This window comes from Octopus sinensis, linkage group LG15 (assembly GCF_006345805.1).
Source record: "Octopus sinensis linkage group LG15, ASM634580v1, whole genome shotgun sequence".
NCBI classification, from domain to species: domain Eukaryota; kingdom Metazoa; phylum Mollusca; class Cephalopoda; order Octopoda; family Octopodidae; genus Octopus; species Octopus sinensis.
Genome location: NC_043011.1, coordinates 24,164,550 through 24,192,517, shown reverse-complemented (window position 1 = coordinate 24,192,517; position 27,968 = coordinate 24,164,550). Strand labels below are relative to the sequence as shown.

The following is a 27,968-nucleotide window of genomic DNA, read 5'->3' as shown; positions in this document are numbered from 1 at the left end:
TCAGTTTGTTCAAGAAAGAAACACCCATTTCCACCAAAGCTTGTTAAGTTCTGTAAAATCATTTATTGCAGTCAATGTGATCAGCGCAAAATCATTTTTCCCCCTCATTGTACTGGCTTTTGCTCTCTTTACATTGTTTTTTCCTGCATTCAATTGGCAAACCAAATTTTTATAATGGCGCACTGCCAGCTTAATTGTCACTTTTATTGCATGGACACACCCAGGAATTTACATTTGGGATATTGTTCTTTTAGATATTCTTAATTTAAAAAGTATTTGCTGGCTCACTTGTTTCTTCAATTATTTCATCCTAAGGCACCCCTCCCTCAACATTGGCATACTGTTTTCCATTTGAAACCATTTAGAAATGGGTGGGTGATATTCCCAGCTCTGATAAATACATATTTATGCAGGCAATGTAAACATTGTTAATATTGAATTGACAAGATCTCTGAATATTCTGAAAGAAAATTTCTCCTTCACCTTTTAACATTTCTCACTTCTTTGACATTTCTTTCTCTTTGATTTGTTCAATCTTTCTAACTAGTCCTCTCTATACATTTCTCTTCCACTCTGTCCTCCTCTTTCTCACTGTATCTATCTATCTATCTATCCACACACACACACTATTTACCTTTCTCTCTCGCCTCCTCTCTTATCATATATATAATTAGTCGCATATAATACTTGACAAATGGAACGCAAGAAAAAAAGATTTCCTTTCACCTGCTGTCCATCTAAGAAATTTTCATGTTTTTGATACCTAAGGTTGATACTACTTTTGGGGTGTCAACAACCATCAGATATAGTTGTTAGGGCTTCACTCAGTAGTGACGGGACATGAAAAACTGTTGTGAACTTCTAGTAAATGGGGGAAGAGAAAAACTTGTGACAAAAATCAGAAGAATAAATAAAGGAAGAATCGAGTTATACTTAATCATCAGTTTCGCCAAATAACTGGTAAAACTCCTCGGTTGTGATGATCTCATCGTATACACCCTGATCCTCATCATCACTTGTCTGATTTTCATTAACTGATGAAGCACTGGGGCTAACATTTCTTGCACAGGCGAAGTTATTATATAGCTTGTCTTCCGTACTATCCATGGAATTTGAGATCCTGCACTTCAAAAATGATTCCATCACAAGTTCACTCGGTATTTCAGCCCATGAATCTATCACCCACTGCAAACAGTCTTATGGTCAGGGCGTTTAAAGTTTCCAGCCTTTGTCATTTCCTTGTCACCATTAAGCATCCATTCATTCCACTTGGCACCTTAACCCTTTCATTACCAAACCGCCCGAAAAAAATTTTGGTTAATGTGACCAAGCCACCCGAAACCGCCGAATTTACCTATTCATATTTAAATGAGAATATCAGAGCAAATCTCTTTAGTACATTCGTGAAAACATGTATTATACTTCGTAAAGAGTTCAACTACAGTTTTGTACAAAAATCGAAGTGTAATTTTAATTCCGTGAATTTTGGGAGATTTTTTTCCGAAATTTGTTCCTATTGTGTTTTCAAAATTTGTAATTCTGACAAAAATTGGATACGAATTTCATTATATCAAGCAGCGAGTCAGAATTCGAAGGATTTTCTACTGAAGACCTTCATAAATCTAACTCTATGACTGAAAAAAAAAAAGCATGTGGTATTTGATAATGAATCTGATGTTTCATTTTCCGAAAGTGAAAACAGTGAATCCGAGAGCTCCGACAGCGATAAAGAAAATGAATTGGCACCTGAATGGAGTGAAAATTTAAAAACTGTTTCTTTCGGTGATTTTTCTGAAGAAACTGGACCAAGCCACAGACTTTCCCAGGGGAGTAAAGCCTTAGACTATTTCATTTTACTTTTTCGAATGAGCCTATTTGAAATCATTGCGGCGGAAACGAACCGTTACACTAAATGTAAACAAACCGAAAGAAAGTGGTTTCCCATAACCTTAAATGAAATTAAGACTATTTTGCCATAAATATTATTATGGGTATCAGAAAGTTACCCAGAATAACAAATTCTATCGTAAAATTTTGTTGTATACTCATTTGAATATTAGCTAATAACCCATTTTCTATAGCGATGTTTGAACAAAATTTTAATAATTTTATATTTTGTTGAATTTACCTGTATGTACCTGCAATTAGAGTCACTTTGTGACAAAAATTATAGTATAGAATTGGTTGAGAACATTTCATTAAATTATCTTCCAAAATTCACGTTAATATATTGATAAATAAAAAAGTTATAGTTGTTTAATGAAACCAGACTAACTTTATGATTATGTTAGAAATTAATTGAAACACATAAGGGGTGTATTTTGGTCAGAAATATAGTAACGAAAGGGTTAAACGGCTTGTTCACCTTAAAAGGTTTGGCACCTTAAAAGGCTTGTTCACTGACACATTGAGTAGCTGTAGAACAGATGTACATGCACCTGGAATCACAGCTTGGTAGGTACGATGCTTCTGTAATCTATTTTTTATGCTGTTGATCAGATGAGCCCTGAACATATCCCATACAAGAATCAACTTTGAATTAAGCATAGCCCCTGGGCATGTGAACCACACACCGTTTAGCCAATTCATCAATATAGCTTCATCCACCCACCCTTTCTCCTGAACGTACACCACTATGCCCTTCAGAAACTTCTCTTTGGAAAGTCTTTCTTTTGAAAACAACAGCTGGGGTAAGTTTCGTACCATCAGCCGCACAAGCCAAAATTGCAGTGAAGTGGGCCTTGTTGCTCTCCGTAGTTTTTCTGACATTGTGTTTTTCCCTTTAACGTCAACTATCTGTGTTCCAACCATATCAAAAAAAAAAAAGTGTCTCGCCCATATTACTGATTTCTTCCAAAGCAAACTTGTGGCTCTTTCGTAGGTCTGTTACATACCAATGGAAGGAATCAACTTTGCTCTCTACGTCAGTGAGTAATTTCTGTGCAATATAAGTCATCTGTCTCAGTGTAAGATTGTGGCATTTCATAAACATTTACACCAGCCAGGAGATGCTTTAAAGTCAGATATACCATGTTCTTTAGTCACTTGGAGAGCCTGCAATCTAATGATGTTTCTTGGGACAAGTCCATTCGTGCATAGTTCAGTCACCTGATCTCTCAAAATAGTCTCCATCTCCTCATTGAGACTCATTCCTATCCTAATTTTCTTTAACAGTTTTATGTCAACGGATTTCATTTTCTCCTCTTTCAAATGCCAATCTCTGACCATTTTTTCTGAGACCCCCAAATTCTCGTTCTGCAGCTCAATTCGAATTCGACTTCACGTATTCAACCACTTTCAGCTTGAAAGTGATATCATACAAATTCCTCTTTCTGTTCATGTTAACAAATAACATGGCATTGAATTAAAGAAAGACAGGTATGGTACATAAACAAGTAAGCATTAAACTCATTTTAAAAAAATTAATTGTTTATTTTATACTAACAAAAGTAAAAAAAATATATAAAGAAATATTTAAATTTCGTCTTCCATGCACTTCTCGGCTTCGGAATTAGCAATGTGGGTTTTTAGGTTATTCCAAGTGTGAGAACTTCAGACATGGCTTGTACCTAGAAAATATCTGAAGATTTTTTTTATAGGATGTACACCCCCAGTTTAGGTGAAATTTTCTGGGTAAAAAAGTGCAACTTATAGCTGAGTATATACAGTATTTCTCCTTACATTTCTAGACCCCTCTCATACTGTGCTCTCCACACATTCTGATTTATTCTTATTTGTATACCCAGTAACCCTGGTTGCCTACCGTGGAATATAAAAAGAACTTTTTTTTGAGCTTATCATCCTTTGATACCAAAACAAATCCACAACCTTCCACCTCAATAAATCACTATTGTCCCTGGAAGTTGATTTTTATATTTATTACGGAATGCTTGAAGCTAACTTGCTTCCTACACCTCAATCCCTCAGTCTTATGCTTAAATATATATAATATATACAGGGGTTGCACAAAATAATGGAAACACCTTAAAATTTCTAACATTTATTTTAATATTGGGTAGAACAGTCTTTGGCAGTAATTACAGCTTGAATTCTATGAGGTATGGACTTGTACAAAGTTTGAATTTTTCCCAAAGGAATTTTTGTCCATTCTTCAGCTAAAACAGTCTCCAGTTCTTGTAGTGATGATGATGCAGGATATCATCTCCTTATTTGTTTTTCTAAAATACATCATAATTGTTCAATAATATTGAGATCTGGGGAGGTGTGGTGGCCAGATAAGATGTTCAACTTCACTAGAATGTTCCTCGTGCCATTCAGTAACAATTTTAGCTGTGTCAATTGGTGCATTTACATCCTGAAAGATTGTCTTTCCCTCTGGAAACAGTTCCACAACCATAAGATGAATTTGATCTGACAAAATGCTTAAATAGTCTTGACTATTAATTCTGCTATGAAGGGAAACCATTGGGCTGGTAGATTTCCAAGATATAGCACCCCCAGATCATCACAGATCCTTCTCCATATTTAACAGTTGGAAGAAGGCAGTTTGGGTCAAATGCTTCTTATGGCTGTCTCCACACATATACTCGGCCGGTGGTTGGAAATATGGTAAAGGATGAATCGTCCAAGAAAATAACACTCTTCCACTGCTCTAGGGACCAATTCTGCAGGTTTTTACTCCACTCTAAACACTTTGCAATGTTTGTTCTTGAAAGTAGTGGTTTTCTGATTGCAGCCTCCCCATGAAATCTGGCTTTGTGCAGCCCTCAGTGAACAGTTTTTGTGGAAACTGTGATTTTGAGGAGTTCATTAAGCTCTGCAGTAATTTTGGGAGCTGTACTTTTGTGATCCTTTCTAACAATTCGCATAAGAGTGCAACAGTCCCTATTTGAAAGTTTGGTTTTCTTCCAGAGTTTTGTTTCGACGAGGAGGTTTTTCCCTCTTTCTCAAATGCTCTCGTCACTTTTGAGACAGTATTTCTTGACCAAGCATTTCAGCTGTTTTTTGTTACGCTAGCACCTGCCATACAGGCACCAACAATTTGACCTCTGTGAAAGTTTGATGGATCTGTCATTTTAATGAATTTTAATTATCTTTTTCTGATGATATCTGAAAAGAAACAGCATTTTTAGCAAAACATTTTGGGCAACACTAATAATAAATCAAAAAAGCTAGACAAAGTTACAGACATTGCTCAAGAATTGTTGATACTTTTCACCCTACTTGGAGCTTGTCAATGCTGGGCACTCTTTTGTCACTTGCCTAGATGAAATTCATGCTTTGATATAAAGAAAATAGTTAATAATATTCACTAAGATTGCTTTGGCAAACTCAGTTGCATAGCTGGGATGATGATTGCAGAAAGTGTGCGGGACTGTAACAAAAAAAAAAAAAAAAAGAAAGCCGTGTCGTTTTTTCTTAGAAACCAAAGCATTGACAAACATCAAGTCTGTTTTGCATGAATTCTCTTTTATTGGTTTTGTCACTGCAGCCATGCTGGGACACCACTCTCAATGGTTTTAGTCAATCATGTCACCCCCAATACATTGCCTTGCATTCTCCTCCAAGGTCAATAAAGTAAGTATCGTGGTAAGATCGATCAGGTGTAAAGGTAGATGACTAAGATGGAACAAAATGCCTCATAGATCCACTGGAGACCAATCATCAGTGGGTTCTTGTTTTAAGAAAGTTCAGTGAAAGCTATGTTAATACTTCAAGCATAAGCAAAGCCTTCAGCCATGTCTGGCCTGCAAATATGGTTGAAAATTGAATTTTCTATCAAAACTTCCTACCTACAGGTTCCTTATTTGTCATCTCTTAAATTGATAGCTTTCTATCAAATTACACCAATGTGACAAGTATTGACAGATCTCTTTTAGTTGACTCTAGTGTTCCCCAGTATTCAGCATTGTCCCTTGCTTTCTTCCTCCTGTACATCAATGACATGCTTGTTAACAACATCCATGCTTAAACAAAGGATATAACCTTTTCATTTCTCTCTGACCTTCCCTAACCATGCATCACCCACAAGCCTAGGTACCACATGCCAAACCTGCATTGATTGTATAGTCAGATACTTTGAGAGCATCTTCCATTAGGGTTAAACTAGCCTTGTCTCTTTTAAACATTTCAAGTCTTAATCATGTCAGAAAAACATCACTGCACCATACTCCCTCTAAAGATGAGCAGAACTCAGCTAGTGCCTTGTCAGTCTCACTTCAACTCCTGGCACCAGTATCACTGAAGATCTCTCCTAGTGAAAGCATATCCTTAGCATGACTAATTCCTCTACAGCCAGAAGATATTTCAGTCCTCAACAGCTGTTCATTCTTAACAGGGCACAAGTGAGGCTCTCAATAGAGGTCTGTTCTACTATCTGGGATGGTGCTGCTGCTACACATACTGATATCTTGGATCATCCAGAGAAGAACCACTCAGCTGATAGGCACTTTATTTCTATCACTATTATCATGGTCTCTGCTCTCCTGAACTGGCTGGTCTCAGACCTCCACCACTTGGGCATTTCTGACCCACTTGTCTCTCCACCTTTCATCACCCTTGGTGCAATCAACTTCCGCCCTTCACCTCACTAACTGCAATGCCCAGTCCTTCATCCCCAGAACATCAGCTCTCTGAAATCCCCTCCTTATATCTTCCATGTAGGTGTTGACTTGCAACAGTTTATACAGAACATTTAACAACATCGATCTCACCAATTTTTTTAAATCACTAGATTCACTGATTCTGCCATCTCATACTGATACACAACTGAGTGACTTCTTTTGAATGCTTTCCAAATTCCATCCACAAGGCTTTGCCCAAGGTACTGTACAGTGGGACCAAACCAGAAACTATGTGGTTGTGAAGCAAACTTCTTTTCCATAAGCAATACAACAGCTGGTGTAAATTGTACTGCACCAAACAAAATGCTCTTGCAGCATTTAGTTACATTCCTTTATTCTTTGAGTTCAAATACTGCTACAGTCAACTTAGTCTTTCTTCCTCTGAGTTCAGTTGCAATAGTATCCATATTATACTGAAAGTCAATATCTCTTTCTCTACAAATTTTTGATTTTGTATTGATGTAAGAAATCATTATTTTCCAATAAAGTGTAGTGGATGGTGGAATTTGTATTGAGTTGGACAAAATATTTCTGCGTTTTTTTTTTTATGTATAGAGTTAAAATTCCTTCAGAATTGACTTTGCCTTTATTCATCAGGGGCTTGATAAAATAAATGAGTCTACAGTGGGTTCCAATTAAACTGAAATCTCTTCACCAAAATTTGTGATCTTGTACCGACAAAAAGTTCCTCAAAGTAAAAAAAAAAATATCTGCTATTTTGGATTAATGATCATTAATTCTTCAGTTTTCATTTTGTTTAGAAATTGTAAATTTTTCTCTCTACAATTACAAATGCTTTCTCATGTAATTTTGTAAAAAGAAGTAATATTTTCATTGATGCTCAATTAATTGGTTAATGACATGGAAAAATTCAATTTTGAAATCTATAAATTATAATTTAGATTTCATGCATAGCTAATATTTAATAAATTGGAGCAATTTAATGGGATATCTAGTGCTAAAAAAAGTTCTGTAACTACTGTTTCAGGCCTTGTATTGTTCAAATTTTTTCTGTGTAGAAGACTTTTTTTCTTCCCCTCCTTGTAAATTTTAACCCAAATTTTAATTAGGAGTAATGTTGCAAAATAATGGAATATATTATAAAATGTCCAATATAATTATTGCTATGAATGATTTGGTTTTCCTTCCAGTGTAGTTGAAGATACTATTACTATAAGGGACACTAAATTATAATAATTAAAAAATTGAATTTTTTTAGCACTATTACGTTGAAGTTATTTCTCCTGAGGTTGTTCACTGGAGATCTATAGTCAATTCACGGAGATGAAAATGACCTTTCGTAACATCAAGGTTCAGTTGTTTAACTGCTACAATTTTGTGGAATTGTGTGTTGCAGAATTTGTGTAGCCATCAAACAATGAGGTGGTGATGCAAATTTTTGCACTAAAGAAGATTTAGCTTTTCACTATTACTCCTTCATTTCTCAAGCGCTTTCATTATAAAGCAGCAGCACAGCATATAAATACATTGTAGTCATGCAGATGGAGATATTCTCCCATGAATTAATCTAGTTATTTTGATTTGAAGAACAGAATTTTCCACTATATGTCTTCAGTGTTGTTGAAAAGATATGTAACTTTTTGGATTGCTTTCACTTTTCTGTATGTTGTAGTTTTCTGTGAACTAGCAATCTTATCATTTGTACATGTTTAGTGTACTGCAGTAGTGGCTTGATAATTTCAAGTTTGTCATAGTAAAGATAGTTCAAATACTTGACACTTCAATACTAAGGACAGTGCAGTTTTATTGTTGTCACTTTACTAGAATAAATATTACTTGCAGGAAATTGTTGTGGAAATACCAGGTTTTATAAATTTTCTTGTATTTTAATGTACAAATTTATATATCTTCATGACATTATTTCATTTTGTTAGATTTTTATGATAAAGGATTAGACAATAGATTGATGTTAACAAAGAATTATGATTTAAGTAACTTAGAGTATTAATACAAGGTAATAAATTCTGGTTTTCTCTAGTTGTAAGGTGATCTATCAGTCTATTGCACTACTCAACTAATGGCTGACTTTGACTGTTTCTTCCAACAGTAAGTAGCACCTTTCAACCTTGACATATCTGTCAACTAAATATTGTTGGCTTTCCTGATCTATAAAGGACATTGAAGCCGCCCCTATGTGCAAGATTATTGTAGTACAACTGTTGTATAGCCATCTTATTTTAAACATGAGTTTGTTGTTCTTTAACATGTTGCTAATCACTGTGCTATTTAAGCTCTCTGTTGGGAAATAAGAGAGTAACATTGGCTAAAAACAGCAAGATAAACAGATCCTTGTCAGTGCTATATTTCTTGGATGATTTTTAAAAAAAATTTTTTTTTTTTTTGTTAGCAACTAAATTTTCACCAATAAACACAGCAGTGATTTTTATTATTTATGAGAAAATTGTATCACCTGATGTCAGGACCTTGTTTGAGCTGCAGGTCATATTTGCATTTAAGCTACATATGAACTGCAGTTTATATTTACATTTTACCTAGTCCAACCTATGCCAGCATGGAAAATGATGTTAAAGGATGATGATGTTATCAGCTCTTATTGAATATGCCTGTTTTTATAACTCTACCAAAGACATATTTTTTTATATCTAACTCAGTATATGAGTTATAAAATGTAATTTCTTGTTTTATGTTTACCACATAAGGCAAACCATCTGAATTTTGAGATATTTAAAAATTTTACTAGCATCAGTAATACAAGTTGGCTATATGTTGGGTGATTATTTCCATGTACAGAGTAGTAGAGCGGTATGTTTGTCCTTGAATTCTAAACCTTTTTTTTTTCTTTTTTTCCAGGTGAGTAATTTTTATACCAACTGAAGCGAAAAGGTAACTGCATATATATTATTTGGTATTTATCCTGATATGATTAGCCTTCTCATTATTCTCATCAAAGAATAGTTTCAGTTCATGATAAAGCTGCAGAGGTGAAAGTTTCATTTTATTGTTATTGTAACAATTTAGATATTCGTTTCTGAATCTCAGACATCACATTGAGGACACTATCTGTCCGTTACTCTGATGTATGATTCACTTATTTCATTCTGATGTGTCACAAGAGCACCAAATCATCTCTGACATTGTCTTATTTGAAATTTTCTCAAAGCAAGCAATTTTTTCTTGTATTCAGTTCCAGTTTTTGAAGATTTTCTTGCTAGTCTATCTTCTCTTTGTTATTTCAGAGCACCTCACTCTGCCCCTTCTCTATTTTTTTGTCCTATCTGTCTGTCTCTTTATATATATATATATATATATATATATATATATATTTTATCATTAATTAAAATCTTAGGGTAGCAAGAATATTCATAAAAAAATTCAAAGTTACCAGTGGTCTAGCGAGAAAGAAAAAATTAGTCGATAGACTATATATTATTCAGAGAAGAATACAATGTACGTTCAAACACAAAAGGGATACCCGAAGAATAGGATATCTGACTCGCTAGAAAGAGCACTTTCAGAATTACAACAATTGGTGGCTTGGAGTTTTAACTGCTCTTTCTAGCGAGTCAGATATCCTATTCTTCGGGTATCTCTTTTGTGTTTGAACGTACACTGTATTCTTCTTATATATATATATATTTATATACACACAAAATTAGCTTGCTGTTTACTGTCCATATTCTCTCTTCATATTTGTTAGGTATTTTTTCTTCTTTGATATCATATGTATTATTGTGATTTTTTATGTATAGTGTTGGCTCGTTTTTCTCTGGTTTTCTATGAAACTTTATTTTCTGCTTTTGTTCTTTCCTACATCATTTGCCTATATCATTTTATTCTTTTTCTTTGTTTTAAATCATTGTTCCATAGTGAAGGTTGTTTAAATGTGAAGTGAGAATAAAATTTGTTGTGCAAAGAATTTGCCTTTCTTAATTTGAAAAATGGAAGATATTAGATCTTTTATATGGTTTATTAAAAGGAAAAAAAAAACTTCTTTTCACCCATAAAAATTGACAATGGAAGGTTGTTTAAATGTGAAGTGAGAATAAAATTTGTTGCTCAAAAATTTACAGTAGTGTAAAGATCATGAAAGCTAACAAGAAACTGGAATATTTTCTTTGCTATCTTACTGTCTGCCATCTCATGAAAATGTTTACCTTGTCATCAAAAGTGAAGGTGAACATGTTTTGCTTCACAGGAAACTGTTTTCTTAAAAAATGAAATTATCAGTGAATAAGTGTTAAGGAATATGAAGGAACTGAGTGTTAATTATAGTATAAAGTAAATAATGGACAATAGTGCTAGCTAGATACTATAAAGCATCCAGTGTGATGAAAGCACTTTAGACTGCTTGGAATTATAGCAGGGGTGGGTAAGAAGTGAGATATTGGTAGTCATCACATTATCACATGCAATTAGACTTACCTAATGAAGTTTGTGACCTTTACTAATATTGGTTTTGAAAAGTTATTAAAAGCTATTAGAACCAACATTTTATGATTCACTTGGTTTGCTTGGTCTTGTATGCTATGTCTGTATAGTGTGCATGGAGAAAATTGCATTGTGACTTGATCCATTCCAGTAGCAGGCTAGGGTTGTATGTTGATAATGTTATAGTCACTTTCTGGCTATGTCTTGACTGAACTCCAAGTCTGTTGACATTTGCTCTTGCAATTGTTTGCATAGGATATTTCCTATGAGCACCACTGATCTATTTTGGGACTTTGTGATCTTTTCTTTAAGTAAAGAAAGCAGCGTAGCATAAAAGCTTCCTCTGTGCTCACTAAAATTGGTATCTCTCCTGTTAAATTTTTGTCTTTGCTATGAATTCTTCAGATATTGTTAGTGGTTTCTGAGGACCAGTCACAGAGATCAATAAAAGTGAGCTCATTGACTTTATCTTTTATTGGTTTTGTCATTAGGTTGATGTAGAATTATTAATGGAGCATTTCAATTACCCTTTTTCCTAAAGTCAACTGCAGCACTAAAATTTAGTAATTTACTCTACAATAGTTAAATAAGCATGTGATATTTTTAACCATATTGGGAAGCCTTATCTATAATTATAAGAATTTGGTCATAAATTGATGAAGCAAAAGTTGTTTGTCCAGTCTTTCATCTACTCTGTTCATTGAATGTGTATAATGTTTTTTAAAAAAATAGTATCTTGTAATTTAATAAAATGAAAGCAGTTCCTTTCTAAAATATGGTGACCTTACTAGTAAGGTGTGTGTGCCCTTTCAATCAATTGAGAATGGTTATTGAGATGTATTTGTCATGTTTGCAAAGCAAATACTTTGTGCACCTTTTCTACAAAAGTTTAGATGTTGCCTTTATTTTTTTACTTCTCCATTTTTTTCTTAATTTTTATGTTGCTTGATTGGATGTCAAACTCTTGTATCTCAGAAATTACCATATCTGAGAAATCCAAATATTTTTTTCAATGATTACAAACAAATTAAACTTGTCTTTGAAATTTTGCTTTTTTCAAATTATTTATTTATTACACATCCCGGCTCTATTGAACATATATACTGAGTGAGTTATAAGTTATACAAAATAATTTAACTAAGAAAATATTCAGCAAATATATCTACTAATTTTCATTGATCATTTTTATTTATTTATTTATTATTAATACTGACTTAAGTAGGTCTTCCTGTTTTGTAATAGAATGAAAAATAAGATGCATATTGAAGCAAAAACTAAGACATGTAAAATATAAAATAAGTAGGACTATATTAATTTTTCTGAAGATTAAATTGACAGTACATTGAATATTGACTCTAAGATACATTTCAGAAGTCAAATGCTATTTTTAATTGTTTGCTTATTTTCTGATATTGGAGTTAATGTTTGTATATCTTGTGTCCTCTTATTTATTTATCAACTTAGAAAATTTTTTTCTTGCATGTTTATATTTATTACTTTTCTCTATTCTGAAACAGTCCTTATATAAATTTATCAGACATGAATATAAATATTTATGGATATAAATTGCTATGATTGCTTGTATACAACTAATAAAATACTGCAGAAATGCATCATATAAAATTTGACATATAGATATCAGATACTTAATTAGAACTTATTGATGAAAGTTACTTTATTAGATAGCTTTAGGCTCTTGCCACATTTCAACATACTTTTTGTTTATTAGTTTTAAATTCTTATTTAGTTTTACATTGTTAATTTACAGAAACATAAACTCTTCTTGTTAACATATGTTAGGTTTTGTTTTCTTAAGTTTCCTTTGTGGTAAAATCAATTTCATAAAATAAATCTGAAGCACTTTTTCACTATTTAAGAGAGATAATCATTTTTATAGCCTTACAACTACATATACATCTTCATGAGAAATACAAGTTCTTTTCATTTTAAACTATTTTGTTGGAAAAATATGAAAGACATTTTGTGATATTAATCAACTTCTCAACAGTGTCTGTATATACATTGTGTTTCTACATTAAGATATTTTACATCTCTAAGTATGTCATAGGTAAGTTTTACAAATAGTGTTTCTTTCAAGAGTCTTTGGAGCTCAGCTTCAATAAATGTGTGTGTGTGTGTGTGTTTTACTGATTCAGTCGTTAAAACGTGGCTGTGTTGGTTTACTGTCTTCAAGAGTTTATTTGATATCATCCCTCGTACTTATTTTATTGATCTTTATTGGTCAAACCACTTACTTATATAAAGAAATGCAACCTAAATGTGTGTCAGTGTGTGTATGACAGGCCAATTATATATGTTCCCTGGCTAACAAGTTCCATCTACAAGGCGTTGGTCCCTTTGGGGCTACAAAAGACATTTGCCTACAGTGCAGTAGGATTGAAACTGGACACGTGGTTGTAAAGCAAACTTTTTGACCACATGACTATTCCTGTACTTGTATTTCTGTGGGGAAGCATGGCAAAACATATTAAGACAGTGTGATAGTGATATAAATAAGCTGAATAATATACCTTTGGATCTCTTGCCCATTATGTTAGGTTTTTATCAACTGCCATCTTCTCTTCAATACCCTCTCATTTACCATTTCATTCATTCGTTTTATTGTTATCATCAAATTTGACAATGACTTAGCAACTGTAACAAAAGTGGGGGTGGGGGCGGGGGCTGATGTTATACTTCTCCGTCATCATATTGCACCTCAACAAGAGATGTATCCATGGAGAACTATGGGAGTGGCATTATTTCATCAAAATATTGCTCTTTAACCTTTACTTGCAGCTCTGTACCATGCAGTCTTAATTGTTAGACACAGATGCCAGATAAGCACAAAGTTTTTGAGGTGAGAAAGAGCTGTGCACTCATCACACTCATATGTTCTTGCACAATTTGACTAATGGCAAGATAAGTCAAGATAATTAAGCTTTATGAGAATGCAAAAGATTGCCAAAGTGGTTGAAAGGATCTCCAACCTTGCAGCACTGTCTAACTTGTTATGCGTCCAGGTTATAAAACATCATTCCAGATGTTTGCCCTGCATCATGACTTATAGCCCAGCATGACAAAGTGTTGCCTCCTGCACCAGTTGTCCCCATTACCAGCTGCTGTCAATTTTGAATCTGTGGAGATGAAGGTTATTTATTTATTTATTTCATGTCCCAATTCTTTTGGAATGAGAACATACCACTAATCATGCACAAATACACATAATGTGTATATTTACATATTATGGTTGACCATTGGTTCCCTTGAGTTCACCTGCCCTTTGACAGGGTTTTTTTTCATCATGCAGAGTGTCCAAAACCACCCTGTCCATCTTGGTGGTGATTCCCATTTGAGTCACTGACAACCTGATAATGCTACAGGTTGCACTGGGTTTCTTTCACCGGTAGTACTCTCAAGTGACCTGGCACACACACACACGCATATCTCCTGGTTGTTGCTAGCTCATTGAAAGTATTTACTTCATTATTTCAACAATGAGAAGCTTAAAATTTCTTATGAAAAATATTGAGCAACAGGAACTGATTTTACTTATCTACATTTATTGGTGGGATGTATTAATGAATTAATTCCAAATGTGTGTGTGCATGTATACATGCAAACATGGATAAAGTGTAAGTTTACTGGCATGTGTTTAATGATAAACATATTTCGTCTCTCTGTGCAAATGAATCCTTATATGTGCTAATATGCAAAGGAGTAAAAATCAATGCTCGTTACTTAGGTCTTTTTTCATAAATAGGCTGTTAGCTGCTGTCTTCAGAACAAGGTAGATACACTTGATGAGCTAACCAAGCAAAACTAGTTGAAATGTTGTTTGTTCTGTAGAGAGCATTATGGTTTAATAACTGGTTTTATTTAAACAGTCGGACTAAATGTATGTTTATTAGACATCTGCATATAAATTTATTTAGTGTGTGTATGGTAAACTAGACTGTAGTTGGGTTATGTTCATTGAGTCTCATACACACCTATGGCTACAAATGGAAATTTTGTTTTTCATTTTAAATATTTGAAATATTGCTTTACAAGTAAAATATTAAAATCTAAATTACCAAGCACTTAGTACATTTAAATCCATATCACAATTGTTGATTTTGAAGACAACATAGGAAATAAATTTTTGATCAGATATTTATACCAATATTTTGCCAATGCAGGATATCTTGAATTTTAAATACAAATATATTTTAAATAAAATTTATCAAAACTTTTTAATTAACTCAATTTTAGTTTGATCTCAGTAATCTCCCATTTTTTTTTATTAATGTTATTGGTATAAAGTTCAACTGCGTATAAAATATATTAAAAACCAATATAAAATATATTAAAAATGTTCGTGAAACATTTTATGTAAATACCTAAATTTAAAGAAGCCTTCCTCGCCACTCTAATTTGTTAAAAATTTGATATTAAACCTAAATGGATAGACACTCTTTAACACTGACTGTTTTTAGGTAACATTACCTTCTGAAGAAGTTTTCATTTTAGGCATGACATAAACCTAGTTGACAAAAGGTGGCATGAGTACTGATCATAAAGCTTAATGTGAGAAGGCCAAATTCAAATGATCTAAAAACCAGAATACCTAAAGCTTAAAAAGCCAAATGCTCAGAGCACAGAATTGTCAAGTATTTTAGGGGAAAATACTGTGGAAAATGGTCTTAAAATACATTTATGTACAGTTTTAAAAGGGAGTTTATTATAACATATTTGCTTATTTATGCTATGTCAGAATAACAAAGGTAAACAAGATATGGTGAGCATATTTACTTACAAAAAGGAAAAAAAATGTGCATTGCAATGATATCATATTAAAGGCAGTAAAAACTGATATAGCTTATTTATTGAAGGCTTCTGTTCTTTAAATTCTCTTATTATTGGGTAGTTTGTTGAGTTTTTTTTAAAGTAAATATGCTTCCCATACCTTGCTTGCCTTTATTGTTTTGACAAAGCATAATATAAAGTAAGTGCTATCATACATAAATGTTTTTCAAATAAACTCTGTTTTAAAACTGTTTTGAAGATCATGTCTCTTTTTTACCCCTAAAATAGTTATTCTGACATAACATAATAAAAAGAGTAAATATGTTATGTATCTCAAATAAACTCCATTTAGAATTGTAAATAAGTGTTTTTAAGGGTGTTTTTCTTCTAAAATAGTTATTGTATCATAGCAGAACAGAAAAAGGTAAATAGGTTACGTTTCTCAAATAAACTCCTATTTAAAGCTGTAAATAAAAGTCTTTTATGACTGATTTTCATATTTCCCTTAAAATATTTCACAATTCAGTGTTTTGTGCATTTTATCTTTCAAGCTTTTGGTATTGTGATTTTTAAGCTATTTAAATTCAAACTTCTCATGTTTAGTCTCTTTGCAATCAGCTTTATGATCCCAAACCGGATAACTCTGACAGGGTCAGGATTAATATGATCAAGTAGGTATTTATAGTTTCAAGTAGATGATCACCATGTTTCCATTCTAATTTCCTGTTATAAAGAACAGTACAAGTTATAGAAAGAATCATTCTAGGATTATTTCTTGTTGAATCTGAAATAAAGAACTTGAAAAGAAATGATAGAAATCTCTATAATCAGCACTTTTGTAAGAAGGCAGTGAAATCCAGTACTTTGTATGCTGCAAAACTAATATGCACTTCAGTATAATTGTATTTCTTATAAACTGATCTTGAAGCCTTACTCACTAAATACATTTGTACAACTGTGATGGTGCATTTGAAGTTGTAGGCTAATTGTATTACTTAAGTAAACTAATAACTACTTCGGTAAATGAAAGTAAATAAGGTACAATTTGAATGGTTGCGTAAAATTTTGAGAATCGTAACTTTTTAACATGATACCAGTATTTTTCTCAAAATGAAGTTGAGTGTTAGAATTGGGGCACAGGTTCAAGTAATTATGGTCTTGTGATCTGAGGAAAGCCCTAGCCCACTTCTATTTGAAAAGATCTCTGCTCAAAGTCATTCAAATTGTGACCATCCTTTCTTTTCTTCAATTATAGTTTATCTAGTGAAATTGGTGCTAATATAATTAATACTGGGATCATTAACAATTAGCTACAATTAATTATGCTATAGGGAAAAGCTTAACAATGACAAATATTATTTTAATTATTTTGGCAACAACAGGAGACAAGTTTGGACATGAGTCAGCTGTAAAATATAATAGGCTTCACTATATTTAACAAGGCAGTGATGAAAGAATCACTAAGTAAATGTATTATATTGTACAGTATTTGGTGTAGTGCAACTAAGACTATATCATTCGCTATCCTTTGTTTTAAGATGGTAGTGTGTGCTTTGAGAGTGAGATTCGGTTGTGTTGAAGTTCTCTTTACAGAAACCATTAACATGTTGGAAATATTTATAGCAATGAATGAGAATTGGTGATCAAGTGTTGTCAACTCATTGTAAAAGATAATTAAAAAACTTTGGGGGGATATTAAATACGATTTAAAGAGACTGGGCTTCATAAATAAACTCAGCTAGCAGAACAGGTAATGTTTCAAATAGAATCAGCAATTGATAAAGCAGTAAAGCAATTGCAAATAATAGGATAGTTTTAATTAAACAAAAGTAATTTTTATTAAATTTGATATTCCATATTCTGTCATATTTATTATATGACTAATTTAAGATCAAAACAAATGTTAATACAAAATCAAGTATCCATTTAGTTTTTCTTGTTTAGCTTTATTCATTCTATTCATTAAAGTTAACTTCATTTTGTGATTTTTTTTTAAGAAATTCTTTCGTTTATATATAGCAATTAAGAATCTTCATCTGAAATTAATACAAGATAAGTGCTCTCAAGTTAAATACTTTATTCTAACAAATTCTAATTCTTAGAAACATAAAACACCTTCAATTACTTTAATTTCACCAACAGTTTGTGAATTGTTTGTTGATTTGACCATTATAGTTAGAACAGGTTAATTTCAATGTGGATACATTCATATTTTAATTTAAGTACATAAATGTGTCTCTCATTTGACCTTAGATTAAACATCAAAAAGTAATTTAATGTAATTATCAATTTTATATATCTAAACTTCAAGTAATTAAATGGTTCATTGAATTGGAAATATTTATTTAGCACATAAACAGTTCTCTACACATTAGCATGTAGATTATACAGCAACAATGATTTTAATACATATCAAGACGGTTAAATTTGTAGGTATAGGACAAGGCAGTCTTAGCAGAAAAAATGTTTTAAAAATTCAGTCACTTTCATTAAAAAAAAAAAAAAAAATTCAATACCAATACTATTAGAGGACAATCAAGAATATGATTATCATTTTCACATCTTGCTCATAATTGATTGCTTTGAATATAAGATGGAGACAATATTTTATTTAAACACTTGAAGCTAGTGTAAATTTAAAGAATAGAAATTAAACAAAAAAAAAAGAAAGAAAACTATATAGGTTTGTGTATTTTGTAAACATTATTGTTTAGTCATCAAACAACTTGAGATAAGAAGTTAGGTGATAATGAAAGTACTTATCACACTTAATCCCCACTTCCCACAAAATACTCAAGGGTTGAACTCTCAAGTAGATTACCTCAATAACTTAAACCCATACAACACATGTGCATGCTTGCAAACATGTTCTTACATACTAATGTTGAATTTTAAAACCTCTAAGTTTACCTTATTCTCTAATAAAATCACCTAAAATTTTTTAAAGAAAAACTTAAATTAAAAGCATGCAGGGTGGGTGTCTTTGGTGTGGTCATAATAGCCAGGAAAAAAAAAAACAAAAAAAACAATTCTCACTATTTCATAAATGCTGCAACTAGTTCATGAATGCATAAGGGAAGCATGACAAAACATGACTAAAGACAAGAAAGTGGCAGTTACTATTTTATGTAAGATCACCAAGTTTATCAGAAAACAGTCTGTTTCTTACATCCTGTTGGCTGACTAACATGTTTGATGACTAATATAGTACTTGTTGACTAACAAGTTACACAAATGTTCCACCAAAACTGCTTCATGGAGATTCTTGAAGTATGGTCATATCCATTTCCCTATATTTGTGAATACTTGGAATGAGTTGACTGATGACAGCACCATGAGAACATGTAAAAGAAAAAGGTAGTTTTTCTCATGTTGTTGTTTAGTGCTACATAAGTCCTAAGTGAGGAGACCTGTAATCAAAGATGTTAAAATTTATAATGATCTTTTCATTTTTTTTTTCATTTTCTGCTTACTCAGGATTATATTGTTCAATATATCTTTCCCTCTTAAGACAGTTGGATGTGGTTTGAGGGAGATTTGGCTGTTATTTCTAGAAACCAATAAAGAAATTCCTGAATATCCTTAAACACATCTGTATTAAAATATGTACTAACTAGAGTAAAATATCTAAATCACAAAATTTTGTTTGGGTATAGTGGACAAGGCAGTGTGATTATAAATGGAAATAAACTTCTAGATCTGAAGTTAGCAGATAGCATTTATCTGCAGCTGTTTGTTAGATTATATTGAAGAAGTTCATTTATAATGTAGTTAATTTATCATTTTGACAATTGCATATGTAACTTTTAACTTTGGACATATGACAATATTTTAAACTTTGTACCATCACCATTGCTATCATTATGCTTTCATTATGGCTACCTCTATAATATAATATGTTTCATTGGGGACAAACTACAGCATGCAGCAAAAGTAAATATAATCTTTAAAAAATCAACAACAGCCATGGCTCTGTGGTAAGAAGCTTGCTTCCTAGCCACATGATCCTGGGTTCAGTCCCACTGCATGGCACTTTGGGCAAGTGTCTTCTACTATAGCCTTGGGCTGAGTAAAGCCTTGCAAGTGGATTTGGTAGATGGAAACTGAAAGAAGCCTGGCGTGTGTGTATGTCTTTGTATCTGTGTTTGACCCCCCACCACTGCTTGACAACTGGTGCTGATAGAATAAGTGCCAAGCTTTAAAAAAGGAAGTATAGAGGTCAATTCATTTGATTAAAAAATTCTTCAAGGCAGTGCCCCAGCATAGCCACAGCCTAATGACTGAAACATGTAAAAGATAAAAGAAAAATTATTTTGAATCTAAAAGTTTTCTCATAACAATTCGTCCAAACCCCATAAACTGGCACTGCAAAATCCTTTTGCTGATGATTCTATTTTGCTATCATTTTTTCCCCCAAAGTTATTCAGGTTTATTGACTGCCTGTACTTACCTGCTGTAATGAAATCTTCTCAACAGTTAATTTGAAAAGTTGGAATTCATTTTGAAATAACAAAAAGAGAAGAAAAAAAAAATTTTAAATCACAAAAATAATGAAACAGCCTGAATGTGTACTCGAAAATGATACTTCAGAGTAGTTCAATAACATTTTTATTCAATTAAACTGAACCTAATTGGTTCTCATTCCAACCAACATTGTAATTATTATTTTCTCCCATGGTGCAGCACAGCAGTAATTTACAACCAGTTATTTTGCAAAAGGACTTCAGGTAATAAATTATTTTTTCCATAAATACATTGACAGTTTCTTTTTTCGAAACTGTTGGATATCTTTGAACTTTATTTATATCCACTTGTCTGAATTTCCCTTTGTTCTTTTACTAGTTTCAGTCATTTGACTGTGGCCATGCTGTGGCAACATCTTGAACAGTTTGATTGATCAAATCGATTCCAGTACTTATTTCAAGTTTAGTATTTATTCTGTTGCTCTTTTTTACTGAACTACTTATTTATGGAGGTGTAAATAAATCAACACTGCTTGTGAGGTGCTGAAAGAAATAGATGTTCTCTCTCTCTCTCTCTCTCTCTCTCCCTCTCTCATGTGTCAGGCTTATACACACACATATATATACACTGTTTCCACATATCAAATTCACTCACAAGAATTAGTGAACATAAGTCATCAAAGATAGCATGCAATATGACTGAACTCAAAACCATGCGGTTACAAAATGAACTTTTTAATAGCTCACCTATGCAAAGTGTGAAGAAAATCTTAGCTGAGTGAATAATACAATTTTTGGTTTTGTTTCTTTGTTAATTTAAGAATATAGATGTATAACTAAAAACACTTGAATTTTGAATATGTGTTCCTTGTTGATGGTTTTTAGCCACAGGCCAACCATTATCAAGTAAACCTTTGATCAAAGATATTCCAGATCTAACCCTCCCATGTTTTTCCTAGATTTAATGTATCTATAACTACATCATCCAATATGTTTTTTCCTTTAATATCATATGCAGCATGTGGGAAAGTTGGCTATTCCTACCAGTTTGGGCAGCAGTGCAAAGACTCCTTCATTTTCTTATTTAAGTTAATATTTTGTATTGAAATAAAAATGTGAAATAATTAACTGAAAATTTAATGTGTATATTTACTGGTATACATCATCATCATCATCCAGTTTCCTTGTTGGCATGGGTTGGAGGAGTTGTCTCCCATTGGGAACTACAGCTTTCAAAGACTAATTATATGTGTCATTTGGTTTGATTTCTATGGCTGGATGCCCTAACATTAATCACTCTATAGAGTGTATGAGATACATTTAGAGAGGTTGAATAGTCTTTGGTGAAACAGTGCTGGAGGGAGCTCATAACTCTACACTTTCTCTACTTGTTTTACCTACCACTTTGCAGTAGGTGGTGGTCTTGTACACAGAAAATGTAAATTTGGAAAGGGAAGAATGAGGCCAGAAATGTTTGTTAGAAATGTAGGAATAGGGAAGTAAATGTAGGTATATGAAGGACAAAATTATGGCATATACATTTACAAAGGTGACTGAGGAAGGAAGCTGGAGAGAAAGAACAATAATATAGAAAGATCAGAATGAATGGAAGAGTCAAAGAAAAAGAGAGTATGGTGGGAAGAAAACAAAGATAGAGAGGGTGTGAGAGAGAGGGAGTGCTTGTTCATAGTTAGTGGACAAAGGTAGAGGTGGATGTGAGATAAAATGAGAGTAAGTGGAAGTGGAGGGGGAAATTGACAATAGAAGAGGTGAACAAAGCTAGAAATGGGTGATGAAATAAGAGCATATGAGGGGAGGTTCAGAGGAGGGAGAGTACTAACAGTACAACATAGTAAAATTAGTGCATGAGACTGCTATCATCATCACTCTGATCTCATGCACTAACTTTACTATGCTGTACTGTTAATGTATGAGATCAGAGGGATGAATATAAGTGTGCTGAAAGACAAGTGAGTATAGTGAGGAAGACGATGGTACATTTAGCATAATTGGTGGAAGATAAGAAATGGTGAGTTATGACTGACAAGAAGGGGTTTGAGCAATTGACTGATGTGAGGGTTGGGCCAAGGATATAAGGTGAGGGAGTCAGCAAATGTAGGGCTAGCAGGACGCAAATAGTGCAGCCACTAAACACTACCTTCAAGTTTTACTGTGGGTGGACAGGTCTTCTGCAGCACAGCATATCACCAATCATTTCAGTCCTTTGTCATCTCCTCTGTAAGATGCAGCAGCATCAAGTCAACCATCACCACCTCACCCAAGCCTTCTTTGATCTCTCTCTCTCTCTTGTGCATTCCACTAACTTGGAGTGCTCAACACTTCCTTATGCAGCAATCATCCTTCATGTACATCACATTCCCATAGCAGTGTAGTCTTATCTTTTGTGCACAACACCTGTTTCCTTTTATACCCAGTTTTTCTCTCAGTTCATTTGCAGAGCATACTTACTGGTATGCAATATTTATTAACTAATTTTTGAGATTTCTTTGTAATTTGATTAATGTTACTTTTAATAGTGGAAAGTGAATGAGAATGCATTTTAAATTAGAAATTAAGAAATGGTTGTATATGGTATAGGATGTAAAATGTCCATTACATACAGTTTATAGGAAATTGATTAACTTCCATATGAAATCTTATTAAAATATTCAAAATTTCCCAACAATATCTGGCATTAAATTGCTAAATAAAAATTGCTTAGGTATATGCTATAGAAAAATCAGCATACTTTTGCAAAAACCTCGCTATTTGAGGCACACATTTAGATTGTTATTTGTAAATAGTATATGTCTGTTCTAAAGAGGATTTTTGTTTTCTCCAGAAACTTAAAATAAGTCTTAATATTCTCTACACATACGCACAGACATTTCTGCCATCCATTTTTATATCGGTTGCAGTATATACTAGAAGCTTATTTTTAGCAATGGAGATATTGGTTTCTGCATAGATAAATACCATCAATTTAAATCCATTAGTTTTATTGAGAATAATGCACTTTACTTTGGCATATATAATATATATTTAAAAAAGAAAGAAAAAAAACTGATCGAAAAATTCAATATTCTCACATATTATTCCGCTAGTTCTTAATTTTCAAAACTTTGTATCATATCACAAATGTAACTTTATTCCCTCTCTACCAATAATACTTTGCAAATGTATTGACATCCTAGCAATAGAAGTTGAAAACTAATCTTTTGTATTATTGATATAATTCATATCAAAAGAATGTTTTGCTTAACATATTGTTAGGACACCTTTGAAATTAAGTTATACATATTTAATTCTTTATATAGGAAAGTTACCTGTACAATTAATGAAATTTTGATTTAAATATAAAGATATTTTGACAATATGAGTAAATTCTTGTAATCTGAGTTGTTAAAAGGGCAAATTCTAAGCTGCTTTACTTTATACAGAAGTAAAATATTTTCTTAAAGAAAGTGTTAGAACCATTTATTGCCTGTCCAAATGGCTAAGATTATTTTGGGAAATTAACAAAGTTTGCCTGATCCAATAATTGTGAACACCTACCTTCATTTCCTTTTTCAACATGTTCAGCTCTGAAAGAGTTACTGTTGTTTATTCTCTCTTGGTTCAAACTACTGAAGTTAGGCAGCTTAAACTTTTCGATTGATTATTAAACAGCTTTAAAATATTTGAGTCTGTTTTTCAATTTTTTTTTCTTTTGTTTGTATATTATATACACATTTTGTTTCTATTCAATATCATCTGCTGGATAAGTTATATGTTAAACAAAATACAAAAAAAAAAATTGTTCATTGGTATATAGTAACACAATTCTTTTTTTTTTTTGCATTGGATGCTTTAATAGTATTATTAGTATAGAATACATTAGGCATTGATCAAATGTGTAACCTTTCACTGACCTTGTCAAAGTTTTTTTTATAAATTGGGTAAAACATTTGATTATGAAATAAAGGTAGATTAGACATATCCCTATGTTATGGGGTTTTTTTTCTGAGGGCTACAGTTTTGTATTAAATTCATTAAATATTAACTTAGCCAATCAGTTTTAAAATAGTTACAGTTATCAGGATTTAGAGTTTGTATTTCATTAACATATATTCACTGGCACCCTGTTGATTACGACAATGAGGGTTGCAGTTGATCCAACGGAACAACATGCAAGTGGCTGAGCACTCCACAGACGTGTACCCGTAAGATAGTTCACAGAATGTGACAAGGCTGGCCCTTTGAAATATAGGTGCTACTCAAATTTGCCAGCTGAGTGAACTGGAGCAATGAAAAATAAAGTGTCTTGCTCAAGGACACAATGCATTGCCAGGAATTAAACTCACAATCCTACAGTTGTGAGCCAAATATGCTAATCATTAAGCCATGTGCCTTCACATAGAATATACTATGATGATAATACAATCTTAAAAATCAAATTATGTAGCTTCATCTCGGCAAATAATTTTCATTATAATATTTATAAATAAAATACTCACAAGTGAGAATTAAAACCACGTCCAGAATCAATTCAGAGAGGATTTACCGTCTTACCAGAATATATAAGACTCACATAATATCAATTTCTTTTGACTAGGTGCAAAATCTAACTATTGTAGGTGAAATAGCATAATTCAATTGAATTGTAGCCTTATCAGCTACAAAGGGAAAACATGCAAAGTTAATTTCTGGTGGGATTTCAAGTGACTGGAACATTAAAATGCATATTATTGGTATGGCATACAGAAAAAGGGAAATGATTTTGAAAAAAAAGGTAGTCATAGAGATAATTGGAGTAATGGTTGTCAAATGATTTCCTTATAGGAGCAAAAATGAATGATGTCAAATGATTTTCTTAGTAAAATACAATCCCTTAAACAATTAAAAAAATAAAACTGCAAGTATTTAATACAAAATCTTCTCTTATGAATAAATAATAAAGTATGAAAATTGACAAGATTAAAATCAAAGTAGAAATCATTTACAATAATTGTCCTGTTTTCAGTTTTTTATTTAAACAAGTCTGAAAATTATACTCAACGAATAAAAATTAATGTTTTTTTTTCTCTCTAAAATCAAGAGGAAAGTCTTTGAATGTAAAACTTTAAAAAGAAATCCTATTTTTACTTTAATTCCATTATCATATAAATTCCTGTTTTATTTTTTCCTTTATATAAATTAAAACAAAAATTATTAAACATTCAAACAATAAAAGCTTCAATTTATTTTTGTTCTTGCTATAGCCATTTGTGGGTTCACTTGATGTTTTTGATCTATGAATATTTTGTGACTGTTAATTAACTCAATATTGCTTTACTTCACAGATTGCTATACTTTATTGCTTTCCTAAAACGTTAATTTCTCATACATTATTCCATTGTTAAATCAATGATTGTTATTGTTCATCACTTTTTAGTTAGCATTATCTAACAGTTGTGATGTAGAAATCTGTGATCTTACATACTGGTTCCTGAACTGAACACTACCCTCTCCTTAGTTATAGCACTGGGATTTCTTTTGGGAGCTTATTAATGAAGGCATTCAAAAGAAGGCATTAGTTACAGGCAAGCCTTTATTTAAATCAAAAGCAAGAATCTTTTATTCTTTCCACAAATTACTATTTGTCTGACAATTCTGTTTTATTAGTTCTGTGATACGTTTAGGTTCATGTAGAATATTAATTTTGAATCTTGCGAAAATACCATTTAAAAATAGCTCTTGTTAGCTTATGTCTTTGCTATGACAGAAATTCTTCTTGACCTGTCAATTGCTGAAGAAAACATTTTATGCTGTCAGTCAGCCAACTAGAAATAACAACCAAATCTCTCTGAAACTATATCCATCTTTAAGAAATAATGGAAGGACACATTGGTTATTGTGACTCTAAAAATAAGGCAGGATGATCATGGCTAAAAGATAGAATTAACAACATATAAAAGTTGTCAATATGTAGATTGCTCATGAAGTAATGGAAAAGGTATTAGGATACATAATTGCTTCCTTTCCAATAACTTCTGTCTTGTCATCATACCATTTTTTTTTTTTTGCAGACACATTTCTTATTTATTTTTTATCTATCTATCAAGTTCCTTTAATTTTATCCTTCCACCTCTGGTAGATCAGCCACATTTTAACTCTTCCCCAGGTTTTGTCTTTAAATTTATTTTCATGCCATGTTACTATTTATTGTTTCATTCTTTCTCTCTTTTTCTATCTCGTATCCTCCTCTTTTGGTGATACTTTTATCTCTCACTTTAGGAAATGATTAATCTTGCACTTAGTGGGTTGCAGAGCACATAGAAAAGAGATTGTTGAGACTCTATCAGTTAACCTCTTTTCTTATTTGTCAAATTTTTTCTTAAATGGAGAAATATAGGATTAGTAATTGTAAATGCTTATATTTTCTGCTCTTTTCTCTCAAATATTCATACTACAGAAGGTTTGCTTTTCTATTCAGTTGTTACCAAAGATATATTACAGCGTATCTCCAAGTTTCAGATCTTGCCTTGATCTCAAGATTTGATCTTCAAATAATGGTGATATATATCTTTATCTTTTACTTGTTTCAATCATTAGACTGCAGCATTGCTTGGGCACCGACTTGATGAATTATTTTAAAGTTCTTATTTTCTTAAAATGTGGTACTTATATCATTCTTTTGCCAAACTGCTAAGTTATGGGGACATAACCACACTAGAACAAGTTGTCAAACAGTAGTAGTGATGGGGAACAAACACACACACACACACATATATATATACACATATATATATGACAGGCTACTTTCAGTTTCTGTCTTCCAAATCCACTCACAAGGCCTTTTCGGCCTGAGACCATAGTAAAAGACACTTGTCCAATGTACCATGCAGTGAGACTGAACCCCAAACTATGTGGTTGGGAAGCAAGTTTCTTACCATACAGTTATACCTTCACCTATGTATATATGTCTTGAATTATAATTTATGTTTACATGATACAAATGTTTTCCAAGTATAGAGCTAACACACGGTGGTCTAAAATAAAGGGTATTTAATGTTTAATGTTTTTTAATGAATATTTATATATTCAGTTTCCAATTGTAAAGTTAGCTTTTGCTAATTCATTTTTTCTATCTAAATTTGATTTTCATTCTGGCATTGGATAAGCAAATTTGATCTTTTGAAGAGAATCATTTTAAATCTCTTCTCAGTGTGAAATATTATGAAGAGATGGTACTTAACTTGAATATAGAATAGTACATCTTTAAATGCAGTGGAATTTTAACTCTTAATTTTAACTGATAAGGGGATGATAAAACTAGTAGAGCAGCTGGCAAAATACTTTGTGGTATATTTGTTTATATCATTTTATATTTCAAATTCAAGTACAACTGAGCTTCATTTTACTTTTCACTCTTCTAGAATTGATTAAATAAGTAGAGAGGTTGTTATAATGGTACAGTGACTGAAATCAGTGAAGTTTGAACTGTAATGATAAATAGACAATTTGCTTAGGTTACAGTTTTTCAGATTATCAACATTATCTTTAAAATGAAGTTTTATTTTTTATTTTTAATACTTAATCGATGAATAAGATACATAATGATAGTTGGAGATGGAACTGATTGAATGCAAATATTAGACATTTTTTAATTTCTAAAATTTACATTAATAGTAAAAAAAATTGAATTCTAACAAATAGTTTCTCTTGTATATTTATTATGATTTACTGTTTTTCATTTTGAGGA

General features: G+C 32.2%; 1 protein-coding gene across 4 annotated transcripts in view; it reads left to right on the top strand.

Moving 5' to 3' along the window:
• LOC115219720 (sodium- and chloride-dependent taurine transporter) overlaps positions 1-27,968 on the top strand; it is a 260,954-nt gene that overhangs the window by 89,834 nt on the left and 143,152 nt on the right. Inside the window, exon 2 of one of the 4 annotated variants that reach the window (XM_036509551.1) lies at positions 9,417-9,449. The exons of the other annotated variants lie outside the window; for them this stretch is intronic. The gene's annotated coding sequence lies outside the window, so the exon portion shown is untranslated. The remainder of the gene's footprint in view (positions 1-9,416; positions 9,450-27,968) is intronic. 4 annotated transcript variants of the gene reach the window in all.